This window comes from Agrilus planipennis, unplaced genomic scaffold (assembly GCF_000699045.2).
Source record: "Agrilus planipennis isolate EAB-ADULT unplaced genomic scaffold, Apla_2.0 scaffold198, whole genome shotgun sequence".
Lineage (NCBI taxonomy): Eukaryota > Metazoa > Arthropoda > Insecta > Coleoptera > Buprestidae > Agrilus > Agrilus planipennis.
In genome coordinates, this window is record NW_020438930.1 from 334892 (window position 1) to 345864 (window position 10973).

At 34.1% G+C, this 10973-nt stretch overlaps 1 long non-coding RNA gene across 2 annotated transcripts; it reads right to left on the minus strand.

The window, feature by feature from the left end:
• Positions 1–6078: 6078 nt before the first annotated feature.
• LOC108739354 lies at positions 6079–9494 on the minus strand. 2 transcript variants are annotated; one of them, XR_003231046.1, is made up of 4 exons: positions 8483–9494; positions 8305–8373; positions 6739–6806; positions 6079–6630 (listed from the first exon to the last, which is right to left on the minus strand). It is a non-coding gene; the product is annotated as an uncharacterized LOC108739354 (long non-coding RNA). The 2 variants fall into 2 exon arrangements; XR_003231045.1 differs by lacking the exons at positions 8305–8373; positions 8483–9494 and adding exons at positions 6914–6982; positions 7092–8209.
• Between the last annotated feature and the right edge of the window lie 1479 nt (positions 9495–10973).

Sequence of the window (10973 nt, forward strand, 5' to 3'; positions counted from 1 at the left end):
TATCGCATGCTTTAAAGACGTTTTAGACCATCCGTTTTATTCTCATTCCACGCATAGATGCTGTAGCTACCTCAAGTTTTTTGGTGGACGCCATCTCAGAAACGGTTAGAGATAGGCTTCTGAAAAGGTCATAAATCGTCGTGTCGCATGCTTTAAAGACGATTTAGACCATCCGTTTTATCCTCATTCCACGTATAGAGGCTGTAGCTACCTCTAGTTTTTTGGTCGACGACATCTCAGAAGCGGTTAGATATAAACTTCTGAAAAGGTCATCAATCGTCGTATCGCATGCTTCAAAGACGTTTTAGACCATCCGTTTTATTATCATTCCACGCATCGGGGCTGTAGCTACCTCGAGTTCTTTGGTGGACGACATATCAGAAGCAGTTAGACATTTGCTTCCGAAAAGGTCATAAATCGTCGTATCGCATGCTTTACAGACGTTTTAGACCATCCGTTTTATTGTCATTCGACACATCGAAGCTGTATCTACCTCGAGTTTTTTGGTGGACGACATCTCAGAAACGGTTAGAGATAGGCTTCTGAAAAAATCATAAATCCTCAAATCGCATGGTTTAAAGACGTTTCAAACCATTCGTTTTATTCTCATTCCACGTATAGAAGCTGTAGCTACCTCCAGTTTTTTAATAGACGACATCTCAGAAACTGTTAGGGGTAGGCTTCTGAAAAGGTCATAAATCGTCGTATCGCATGCTTTATGGACGTTTTACGTCGTCCATTTTATTGTCATTGCACGCATGGGGGCTGCAGCTATCTCGAGTTTTTTCGTGGACGACATCTCAGAAACGGTTAGAGATAGGCTCTTGAAAAAATCATAAATCATCGTATCGCATGCTTTAAAGACGTTTTTATACACCCGTTTTATTCTCATTCCACGCATAGAAGCTGTAGCTACCTCGAGGTTTTTACGAGTAAATTGCTAATAAAACGGGATGAACTATCGTTACAGTTATTTAATCTAGAATTAAATTTCCAAAGCCTTGTCCACGCACCATTTTTTCGATATTTTTACATGGATTAAAATAATTTAAAAAGAATAACTGCAAATTACACACATTTTTACAGAAGAACCCAATTTTCAGCATTCTACTAACATCTCGTTTGATCAAATTCAATAAGCAATAACTTCAAGCTTGAAATTCAAATTTTATGCGGGAAATTCAAATTCGGATAGTCTCTCTTCATTTTACGACAATTCCAGAGTGTCTTCAACAAGAGCTTCTGGTATTGTTGGCAAAAGGGGTAGGTCTAACCTCTTCAGATGAAGAATGACCTAGAAATACCATATTAAGGCTTATAGTACGATGTTGAACAGGCCCTGAACCAGATGTGGGAACCCGGTAGGTACACTACTATTAACAACTGTAATGGTAACATTTCTTCTCTGATTCTTGTAGGAAATATCAATGAAGATTTGAAAACCAATCCGTAAAATGCATTTTCATTATACTCATAGATAATAGATATACAAAGGGTAATAGATGGTCAACTCGAAATGCGCTGATTTGCGCGCCCTCCGGCAGGTCTAGTCAATACTAAATAAAAAATGCGAGCACTTTAAATTTGTTAGTTACTTATTGTTTTTCGTAGTGTGTAAGTTAATGTGCAAAAACAATGCAATTTTCCTTTTTTATAAAAGAAAACACATTGTTTCTTTTGTAAAAAAGGAAATATATTGTTACTTGTCCATTTTTCACCTTAACATAAGAATTTGTGAATTTGTCCAAAAGTAATTATAAGTGAAGTAGTAAAAAATATTTATTGAATCTGTTGAGATGATGTTGGTAGTAGTTAAGTTTTATTATTTGCGGTATTTTAAGTTGGCAATATAGTTGATGTTAAGTTCCTGTCATTTATCAGTGGTAGTATTTTAATTTTTCAGTCTTGTCTATGGTTGTAAAGAGCGCACTTGTACAAGTTCTAAATAAACGTTCTAATAGGTTATGGGCCCAGGACACGTTTTTTGAAGAAAGCCGGTCGTTTATTTTTCGTTGTTTTCTTAAAAATCCTTACACGTTCGAGTCGTGAAGTGGAAAAATAGGACATATATCGCGAAGTGTGAAGTTTGAATTACGTTCAAGTCGTATTAAAGAAACAATAATGGCAAATGCGATGATAAGATTTGATTCTGGAAACATTCCTAAGTTTGATGGGAGCAATTTTCAACTGTGGAAATTTAGCATTACAATTCTATTTAAGGCAGAGAAACTATTATCGATTGTCAATGGAACAGAACAGGAACCGACAGATGATACTACGACAGCATGGAAAACATGGGAAACAAACAATTCTAGAGCCCAAGTAATTTTGTTGTCAACTATAAATCAAGATCAAATGCAACATTTAATAAATTGTGAAACTGCAGCTCAAATGTGGTCAAGATTAATTGCAATACATGAACAAAAAACAGAGGTTTCTAAAGAATTACTTTGGCAGAAATTTTATGAATATAAAATGGCTGAAAATGCAAAAATAGCTGATCATATTTCATCAATTGAACTGTTAGTTAGACAACTAAAAGATGTAAAAGAAAATATAAGTACAAGTGCAATTTGTTCTAAAACAATTAGCAGTCTACCAGCGAGATATAATGGCTTTCGTACCGCGTGGGATTCTGTTTCGAGTGATCAACAAACGTTTGAAAATTTAGCAGCAAGGTTACTTAAGGAAGAGGTTAGAATGACAAGTGACGATTCCGAAGTGTCTCGTCTTGCTTTGCAAGTTGAAGCATTGCAAAGTAAATTAGAAGATAGGGGTAAGAAAAAGAGAAACATAAATGAATTAAAGAAAAACAGCAACTGTAACTATTGTAAAAAGAAGGGTCACTGGATACGAGAGTGTAGAAAAAGGAAAGCAGATTTCAGAAATAATGAAGCAAATAGTGAAACAAATTCTGCATCAAGTTCTGCATATATTTGTGAAATTACGTCTTTATTTTTATCAAATACCAACGTAGAGAAAAAGGAATGGATATGTGACTCAGGTGCAAGTATGCATATGACAAGTGAGAAGGACTGGTTTATAAAACTAGAACCTTTGAGTAAACCTATGTACGTAAGAATAGCAAATAATAAACTAATCCCTGCAATCAGTAAGGGTGTTATTGAAATACAAGCTTTCGTTAAAGGTCACTGGTATGACAGAACCATAAATAATGTTCTCTATGTTCCGGAACTTAGCCATAACTTGTTTTCAGTGGGAGCAATGACGGATAGAAATTTCACTTATCATTCTTACAAAAATAAATGTGAATTTAGCGACAGCAATGGACAAGTATCATGTGTAGGGATACGTAGAGATAATCTTTGGATAATGAAATTTAGAGTTAAATCATTAATCCCAGAGTGCAATTTAGCTAACAAAAATTCATTGAAACTTTGGCACGATCGTTTAGGACACATCAATAACAATGCAATTAAGAAAACAGTTGATTTGGTCAAAAATTTGAAAATTGACAATAAAGAAGAATTTTTCTGTGAGACATGTCAATTTGGAAAACAGATAAGAACGTCACACAAAAGTTTAGCCAGAGACAGGGCAAATAAACCTGGTGAAATGATTCATTCTGATGTGTGCGGCCCAATAAATGTTTTATCTCCGAGTGGGTCGAGATTTTTTGTTTTGTTTAAAGATGATTGCAGCGGTTATTCTGTCGTTTATTTCTTAAAGCACAAGTCAGATGTTCTAAGCAAGTTTAAAGAGTACAAACAGCTTGTAGAAAATCAAACAGGTAATAGGATAAAGTTTTTAAGAAGTGACCAGGGTAAAGGCGAATATATTAATAAAGAGTTTGAAGAGTTTATAAAGAAAAGTGGTATTTCACATGAATGCTCAGCCCCTTACACTCCTCAACAGAACGGAAGGAGTGAAAGAGAATTAAGAACAATAGTAGAATGTGCCAGAAGTATGTTAATTAAGAAAAATGTACCACAAGAACTCTGGTCTGAAGCAGTCAACACGGCAGTGTATATACTAAATAGAACTGCTTCAAGTAAAATCGAAAAAATGACTCCTTACGAAAAATGGTTTGGTCGAAAACCAAATATTAACCACATGAAAATATTCGGAAGTACAGCATACATGTCAATTCCACCACAATTCCGGAAGAAATTTGATTCGAAGAGCCAAAAGCTATTGTTCGTCGGTTATGAAAATTATTCATCGAATTATAGACTATGGAATCCGGAAAAGAAAAGAATTGAAGTAAGTTGTAATGTCAAATTTAATGAGAATGAGATCATGCCAACTAAAAAGGATACATTTTCGTTAAAATTTGGAATTTTGGAAGAAAGTGCGAGTCAAGAAGAAGTACAAGAAATAGAGGAAAACAACAGTATAGAAAGTTCAGAAATTTCAGAGAGCATAACAGATCAAAGGGACAGTGATGAAGATTTTCATCCAAGTGAGGAGGAAGAAGAACATCTAAGTGCATGTGATAATGAAAGACAATTACGCGATAGAAATGCAATATCAAGACCAAAATATTATGGTGTAGATGCAGATTTTTGTACAATCTTCGAGCCTACAAGTTATGAAGATGCTATAGAGTGTGAAGACTCTCATAAGTGGCATCAAGCAATGGACGCAGAAATGAATGCTCATAAAACTAACAACACGTGGGACTTAGTGAAAAGGCCGAACAATGTAAAATTGATAGACAATAAGTGGGTTTTTCGGGTAAAAACTGACCAAGAAGGTAATCCGTTTCGTTACAAAGCGCGTCTCGTGGCACGTGGGTTTATGCAAGAAAGAGGTGTTGACTTCGAGAACACTTTCGCGCCGGTTGTGCGATATGACTCTATTCGAATTCTACTTGCTTTGGCCGCTGAAAAGAACCTCAAGATTGCCAATTTTGATGTACAGACCGCTTTTTTGTACGGTGATTTGACAGAATGTGTATACATGCAACAGCCTATAGGATACGAAAATAAAAAGAAGCCGGACTTTGTTTGTAAGTTAAATAGAAGCTTATATGGACTGAAACAATCTCCTAGGTGTTGGAACCGCAAGTTCGTAACTTTCCTTAATCAATATAGTTTTAAACAATTAAAAACTGACCAATGTGTATTTGTTGGAAATTTTGTGGACGCTGAAATTTATTTAGCTATTTATGTGGACGATGGACTACTAATATCAAAATCAGAAAGTGCAATTACTGAACTAATTAAAAGTTTGCAACAAATGTTTAAAATAACTATGCATTCGAACGAAAATAGAATACAGTTTGTTGGTCTAGAAATTGAAAGAAATTTGCAGGAAGAGACAATAACCATCCACCAGCAGACTTACATAGTGAAACTTCTCAAGAAATTTAATATGAATGATGCTAAGCCGGTAACAACTCCTGCAGAACCTAATGCTCCTTTATCTATGCCGAATAGTGATTTACAATGTAATAAAGCATTGCCGTATCGTGAAGCTGTTGGGTCTCTAATGTTTTTAGCTACAATAAGTCGGCCAGATATTACATACGCGGTGAATCAAGTAAGTCGATTCTTTAACAGTTGGACTAATGAACATTGGCAAGCAGTAAAGCGAATTTTCCGTTATTTGAAACACACTATAAATTACAAAATAATATATTCCAAAACAGCAAAAATAGAAATCAAAGGTTATACCGATGCAGACTATGCGGGTTGTGTAAATACGAGAAAATCTACCAGTGGTTACGTGTTCATACTGGCAAATAGTCCAATTACATGGAGAAGTCAGAAGCAAAATGTAGTCGCCCAGTCTACTACCGAGGCGGAATATTTGGCATTATCTCTTGGAATTAGAGAGGCTTTATGGCTGAAGCAATTCCTTAAGGAGCTGGGGCATCAAATCTCAACAATACCAATTGGAGTTGATAATCAGTCGGCGATTAAACTAGCACAGACGCAACAACTCCACAGTAGGACCAAACATATCGACATAAAGGTACATTTCGTAAGGGATGAATGTGAGAAAGGGACCATTACCGTGAACTATATAAATTCGGCTGATCAGTTAGCGGATTTGTTTACAAAGCCCCTAACGAGACCGAAATTTAATAATTTGTTACAAAAATTAAATCTGTTAGTTTAGCTGTATTTATTATGTTTCATTGTTCAAGCATGTAGTTTAAATATTTTTGATGTACATTTGTAAAACTAAGAAGTAATGTAAAACTTAATACGTAAGTGGGAGTGTTGAGATGATGTTGGTAGTAGTTAAGTTTTATTATTTGCGGTATTTTAAGTTGGCAATATAGTTGATGTTAAGTTCCTGTCATTTATCAGTGGTAGTATTTTAATTTTTCAGTCTTGTCTATGGTTGTAAAGAGCGCACTTGTACAAGTTCTAAATAAACGTTCTAATAGAATCTAACAAATACACTTGTACAAAATTAAATATTTTATGTAATTTGAACAGACAATCGGCCAAATAGAAAAGGTCACAAAACAGAAGAAACAGTAATATAGTTTAACTTAATAGTAACACTTTAAACTTTTAACAATTTTCAGTAGTAAGAAGTATGCATAAAAATTGAATGTTAGTCAAACTTTTTGGAAACATTTGCCTGAAATTGTGGTAAGGCAACTTAAAGAGAGGCTCGAAGGGGGGCGGCGATCATCAGTGGCTGTAAAATCTGTAAAAATAATAAAAATTATACTAACACAGGTACCTCACGGATTACGTTAGAAGAAAAAGTATGAATAAAAATTGAACGTTAGTCAAACTTTTTGGAAACATTTACCTGAAATTGTAGCAAGACAACTTAAAGAGAGGCTCGTAGGGGGCGGCGATCATCAGTGGCTGTAAAATCTGTAAAAATAATGAAAATTATACTAAAAAAGATACCACATGGAATACGTTCAAGAAAAAATATGAATAAAAATTTAACGTTAGGAAAACTTTTTGAAAACATTTACCTGAAATTGTGGCAATACAACTTAAAGAGAGGCTCGTAGGGAGGTGGCGATCATCAGTGGCTGTAAAATCTGTAAAAATAATGAAAATTATACTTAGAAAGGTACCGCAAGGAATACGTTCAAGAAAAACAGTATGCATAAAAATTGAACGTTAGACAAACTTTTTGGAAACATTTACCCGAAATTGTGGCAAGACAACTAAAAGAGAGGGTCGTAGGGGAACGGCGATGATAGGTGACTATGAAATCTGTAAAGGTAATGAAAATTGTAGTTACAAAGGTACAGAAGACTTGTAGAGAAAATATGCATAAATATTGGACATTAGTGAAGCTTTCCAGCAAGACAACTGAAGGAGGGGCAGTTAGCTGTTTTGAAATTGTTTTTTAATTGATTCAACTTCAACATCCATATAGCCATCAACTTCAATATACATATAGCAATTATCTGCGATATTTCGCACAAAGGCCATGTAAGGTGTGTTTGTAAGTTATATCCAAATTTTTACATACGTATAACACACACACATACACTTTCATCCAATTAAAAAACAAAGATGTGAGATAATTGTAACCATACATAATTACAAGAGAACACATTCGGAAACATTATGTTAGTATTTTATGCGATTATCTGCAAATAATATCAATACTTTGCAGTAGAAATAACGCACTGACTTTTTAAAACAAACAAATGCGTAACGCAACTGTGCAATAAATAGTACGTTTTGTAAAGTGACAGAGAAACATATACATTACAGTGATCGGTAAAAATTGCATTTGTTCCGACTTAAAAGCTTCATTTTGATGGAACGCGAAGGAAGAAAGAAAATTGCGCTACAAATAACAAGACAAGGAAGACGATTGAAGTTAACTTTTCTGTAAAATCATGTTTTTGTGGAAATTTCCCATTAAATATGCCATAGTTATAATTCTTTGCCAATTGGATTTTATAAACAATAATGTATTATTATTATCCTCATTTTAATCAGTAAACTTTAACTAATTTTCCAACTAAAATCCCTATCCCTATGTTAGCGTACTTCATTAGGTGTATATTACACAAACAAGTGTACAATCATGGAAAGAAAATTATTGAATATTTATATTTATAATTTCGTCATTTGCATATTTACGAATGTTGTTTTCTATATTGTAATTATTTCTGCAACAAAATTAGAAATGTAATTCATTTACAGGATGTATGTCAACAGTACACGAAAACTTTCTTTCGGTACGGTGTTATTTGTACTTTGTCAAGTTACCGGATTAGTAGTTTGCATGAGGAGATTATTCACTCTTTTTTNAGAGAATGACAAACTGTGTGCGCTGTTGGGCAAAAACAAAAAATAGAATGGAAATTTAACGTTAGGAAAACTTTTTGAAAACATTTACCTGAAATTGTGGCAATACAACTTAAAGAGAGGCTCGTAGGGAGGTGGCGATCATCAGTGGCTGTAAAATCTGTAAAAATAATGAAAATTATACTTAGAAAGGTACCGCAAGGAATACGTTCAAGAAAAACAGTATGCATAAAAATTGAACGTTAGACAAACTTTTTGGAAACATTTACCCGAAATTGTGGCAAGACAACTAAAAGAGAGGGTCGTAGGGGAACGGCGATGATAGGTGACTATGAAATCTGTAAAGGTAATGAAAATTGTAGTTACAAAGGTACAGAAGACTTGTAGAGAAAATATGCATAAATATTGGACATTAGTGAAGCTTTCCAGCAAGACAACTGAAGGAGGGGCAGTTAGCTGTTTTGAAATTGTTTTTTAATTGATTCAACTTCAACATCCATATAGCAATGAAATTCAATATACATAAAGCAATTATCCGCGATGTTTAGCAAAAAGGCCGTGTAAGGTGTGTTTGTAAGTTATATGAAAATCTTTACATATGTATAACACACACACTTTCATCCAATTAAAAAACGAAGATGTGAGATAAGTGTAATTATTTATGAGAACACATTCGGAAACATTACTTTACTATTTTCTGCGATTACCTGCAAATAATATCAATACTTTGCAGTAGAAATGACGCACTGGCTGTTTTAAAAAAACAAATGCGTAACACAAAAAGTAGGTACTTTTTTGTAGACTGATGGAGAAATATATACATTAGAGTGATCGGTAAAAATTGCATTTGTTCTGACTCTTAAAAAGCTTCATTTTGATGGAACGCGAAGGAAGAAAAAAAATTGCGTTAAAAATAACAAGACAAGACAAGGAAGACGATTGAAGTTAATTTTTCGGTAAAATCATGTTTTTGCGGAAATTTCCCATTAAATATGCCATAGTTATAATTCTTTGCCAATTGAATTTTATAAACAATAATGTATAATTATTATCCTCATTTTAATCAGTAAACTTTAAGTAATTTTCCAACTAAAATCCCTGTCCCTATGTTAGCGTACTTCATTAGGTGTATATTACACAAACAAGTGTACAGTCACGGAAAGAAAATTATTGAATATTTATATTTATATTTTCCTCATTTGCATATTTGCGAATGTTGTTTTCTAAATTGTAATTATTTGTGCAACAAAATTAGAACTGTAATTCATTTACAGGATGTGCGTCAACAGTACACGAAANTGCGTCTTAACCACTTGTTAAAACGCTGTATTAAAATACAGATTGCAGTTCGAATAAATTTTTATTTTTAGTGCAAGTACAAAGTTTTTTCTTTTTTGTTACAAAGTCAACCGTCTTTATTGGAGTTCAATTTGAGTCTCCTTGAAAACTCAAGTTAAAATGTATCCAGTACCGTCGCCACCCCTCACCCTTGGTTATTTAGTCAGGGTCACTTCGTGACGGTACGGTGCGATTTCTAAAAAACTACAACTTGTAATTTATGACATGACCGATCACCCTCGGCATGCTGTTAAAAAATAGTCCCTAACAATTTTTCCTGCACTTTCTAATTTTAGAATCTATTTCTAAGTTCTTTACAATTTTGAAATTTCTCTTTCCAAGAAAAGGTCTCAACATTTTCAATAACCATTGAACCGTACAATTTATGTACTACTTCTTTTCTTCTCATGTAATTAGATGTTGAAACAGTATACATTTCTTCCTTTTCATAATATTCGACTATTACGGAAAATATTGAATGCAAGTTTTAGTGGCGTTTCGGTAACTTCCTTTTCGCCAACTATTGCGGTGTACTTATTTAAAAGAAACACGTATTGATATACAATTGCTATATTGGGCCATTTACTCCTTAAGAATCGATTTTCATATATAAGGCGCCCGGTAGGGAAAATATATGAGGAGTGAAATTTGCACTAGCGTTAACTCAAAAGCGTTACGTTTTTCTACGCAACTTTTCTGCGCAACTTCACTATTGTATGGGTATACTCGTATACAGCCAACGTGTATAGCATACGCAACAGCTGACGTGTGTATAATATATATAGGGTGTCCCAGTTATAATAATTAATATTTATACCACAGATTCTTACGGACATTTGGAACATAAAATGTTATAACACTTTTGACTTTTGAAACAAAATAAAAAATTATAAAATTATAACAGTTTCGATGCCGGCCCTGCACAATCGCAAATTAATTACGATTGCCAGCTGATCGTAGAAAAATTCACCTTCAGTAGGTCGGAATCAGCTGGTTTTTGGGGTGATGTTATTGTTTATGTTTGGTATTAAGTTACGGATCAGCCGAAGAAAATGCACTCGCGTTAAGGTCCATTAGATGACTGAAACACGTTAGAAAAACTATGTACCTATCACAATCGAAAATCCCATGATCGTAAACTGAAGTGGACCTAATGTAGTCCATGACGTCGAGTATTATGTTATTTTAAATACAAAAGAAATTTTAACAAATACGGAATAGTTAGAAGCCGTGCACAAACAATCCTCACCACCCAGCGTTTGGTAAAAGTTTGTAACATAACGTACTAGTGTACTAAAACAAATGTATGTGTTATGGTTGTAAAAGATGAGACAAGATGCAGACCTACTTTGACCATTCACATGTGTTAAACGTTAGTTTTCTCTGGCAGGGCTCATTAACCCCACGTGGGGTAATACAAGG